Here is a 3,431-nt window from a genome sequence, read left to right on the forward strand (position 1 = left end):
CAAGGCTTAAACACAAAACTTTTTTGTGGTCTCAAGATGCCTTGAGGGCATCCCTGGTTTCCTGGGAGAGACTGGGTTCGAACCAGAGCATCTTGAGCCTGACTGCTTTGTTAAAGCAGGCACTGAAACAACTGCACTAAAGGGCAGGCCCCCTGACATGGCCTAAGGAAGTCCTTCAACTACACACAATCCAGAGCTGTTAAAACAGAAAAATAAGTCAGTCTTAGAATTAATGTTAAGGAAATAAGGCGGAATCAGATGTAGTTCACTATATCCCTTTACATACATCCTGGAAAGAAAAACAGTAAAATGTTCATAGTAATTTTCTTAGATGGTAGAATCAGATTTCTCCCTTTGTTTACATTACTGCATTTTTTAGGTTCTTCTGAAGTGCGCATAGATTTAGCGGGCATATAAGAAACAGGAGAAATAAAATAGTAACACAAGGAAGGAGGAAGACAAGTTGAGGTGGGTGGTCAAAGACGGCATCTTAAAAGAGGTGACAGAATCGAGGAAGCAGTGCAGAAGCAGCCATGGGACAAGTTAGTCGTGCATCCAGGACAGCAACCGTCACAAAGCAGACGCTTGATTCGGGGTCATCAAATTAATTCATGAGCCTTCTACATGAGGTAAGAGTCAGAGACATCCCAGTACAGCAAGGAATGTTTAGGGCAGCCCAAGTCTTAACAGCTAAATCTTGGAAGCAGCCTATGCCCATTAACAAATGAACAGATAAACAAATGGGGCATTTACTACCTGCTGTAAAGATAAACTTGAGTTGTATGGCAGGAAAATGGACGCAGCTTGAGACCAGTGTTAAGTGAAAAAAGCCAGGCACGCAAGGTAAAATATCCCATGGTTTCTCCTGAATGATGAACCCGAAGGGTAGGAGCAAAATAAAAGATGGATACTAGGGAGTTGGAGGCGGAACTTTCTCAAAGCGAAGAGCATCAGGAGATAAAATGGGGAGGAAGCAGGTGAGAAAAGGAGTGAAGACGTGTGCCGCGCAGGGGCCAGGCCCACATGCACAATGGAAGCACCATGTACTATAAATGCACTAATATATATGAAAAAAATATGGAGACTCAGGCCTGGCCATTAAGGGAAAGCTTTACGGTGCATGTGAAATAAACCCTAACTATGCCATGGACACATGGGCTAAGGAATGAACACACCCAGGAAAAGCCGCTCAAAACTGAGCCTTAGTCCCAAGGGCGTCCACCACAGCAGGGCTCCTCAGGGCAGCTTTCTCACAAGACAGGCTGGGAGTCCGGCTGGACCAACAGAGTACTCCGTGGACAGCCAGAAGCAGCAGGGCGAGCCCGTCACCGGGGCCAATGGGTTCCCTATGTAATGTCGCCTCGGCCTCTCAACATTAGCTCCTGGAGACCCAGTGCAAACAGAAGGGGCCACGCTCCAGGTGTCCAGCTCCAACTCTCCCGCCCATGTGCTTGTTCCTGGACACACCTAGCACATCTGGCCCCTGCTAGAAGCTGCAGCTAAAGGGGTGAACCGCTGCCCTTGGGAGCCACAGGAGCCCAGAGAGCCAGAGGAGCACACAGGAGGGCAGCACCCTGGGGAGGGTGTGGCCCCAAGACTGTGGGCTCAGGTCTCTGAGAGACTGGACCACCTAAATCTGCCTGAGCGGAGACCTCCTTCTAGGAACAAGGCCCAACCCCCTTGGGCCAGGAACCCTGCCAGTCAGGACTTTCATACATTGTTTTGTTTTGTAACCTCCTTGCTTACAGATGGGGACTAGAGACGGTTACTCACCAAAATCACAGACCTGGGATTCCCAGGGCAGCCTGGGGCCTCCATAGCAGGCGGAAGGGAGGCTGGGTGCAGAGAGGGGATGTGACTATTGCAGCTGGAGGACAGCGTGCTGCACTCAGGGGCAGGGCTGAGGGGCACTGGTGGGGCCTGAAGCAGAGGGCCAGAGGGGCTGTGTCTTCAGGACCAGGGCAAATGCACATGTTGTCTGAGGGGAAGCTTCCCTGGCTTGTCTGGGCTGGCCCTCCCTGGCCCCAAACCTGTGCCTGAGCACATTCAGTGAAGGCATCCTGTCTCCTGAGCAAGGGGAATATGGAGGATCCTGACTGGAGCCCAGGATCCAGAATAGGATGCCCAGGTGTCACCAAACATGAGCTACGGACCTTTCACTGTGACAGCGTAGAGGCAGTAAGCCAGAGCTCCCTCTCCCTGGAGCCCAAGGCTCTCCCAGTGATTCAGCAGACAAATAGCTGAGGAGGACAGCAGGGTCCCTCTTTGGAGATGGAATGGAGGTCACTACAACACTGCCCTTAAAATGGGGAGACAATCCTGGATTAGCTGGGTGGGCCTAATGGATTGAGCCCTTAGCAAGGGGAGCACAGAGGGATACAGCAGAGTCCACAGAAGTTCCCTGTGTGGGACTCGACGAACCAGGCACAGCGAGAAGAAACCCAGCTGGGCCAATGGAGAACTCAGCAGCAGTCACTACTGGGGCACCAACAACTAGATTTCAGCCTCATGAGACACAGCCAGAGTCCAGCTGGGCTGGACTCGTGACTCTCAGGAACTGGGAGGCGACAATCAGCAGATGCTGTTTTGAACTAAGTGTGTGGCAATCTGTTAAGAGTGGTCACTGGGAATGACTCATGTGTAAGTTATGCAAGAAAGGGTCCCATCCAAGGAGTGGACAGTTCAGACCCCAGAATGAGAGAATACTGGCCACAACACAGCACCAGCGGGGTGTCTAGGGCTCAAATTTCAGGGAGGGATGTGCAATCAAACAGACCCAACCCATGGGCCAGGGAGATGGCTCAGTGGAACAAGCGCTTCCCTGGCAAGCGCAAAGGCCTGAGTTCAATCCCCGGTTCCACCAAAACAACAAAACAGACCCAACCTCAGACCCAGTCAGAGGAGTCCTGCCATAAGCTGTGAGAAGCCAAAGAAGGCCACCTGGCCAACGGGGATGGCTATGCAGGATGGAGCACTGTCAAAGAGAATAGCAGGCCCGTGGACGGGGAGATTATGTGTGGCTCACCTGGCACCCAGGTCTCAAGGACACTGGCCAGTGGTGGACCTGGGAGAGCTCCTGAGGGCTCAGAGGTCTGAGAGGTAAGACTGAAGGTGCCAACCCTGCTAGAGGTGCTGCAGGAGAAACGCACCTAGGATGTCCTTATCCTTTAGGGCAGTGAGCCTTGGATGGTGTCAGCCTGTCCTCTGGGCCCACACTCCCCAAACCCCATGAACCCCAACTTGGGAAACTACAGCCTGCACAGGAGGCTGTAGTGTTGCAGCCCCATGCCCCGACAGCCCTCTGCAAATAAATGAATTCAAACTTTGGATTGTGTGCCTGCCTCAGGCGCGGTGGATCATCTAGCACCTGGCACAGCAAACATTATCTTTATTTAGCTTTAAAGGCAAACAAAGACAAGAGCAAGTCCCTG

Source organism: Octodon degus, unplaced genomic scaffold (genome assembly GCF_000260255.1).
Source record: "Octodon degus isolate 3935 unplaced genomic scaffold, OctDeg1.0 scaffold00014, whole genome shotgun sequence".
Classification (NCBI taxonomy): Eukaryota; Metazoa; Chordata; class Mammalia; order Rodentia; family Octodontidae; genus Octodon; species Octodon degus.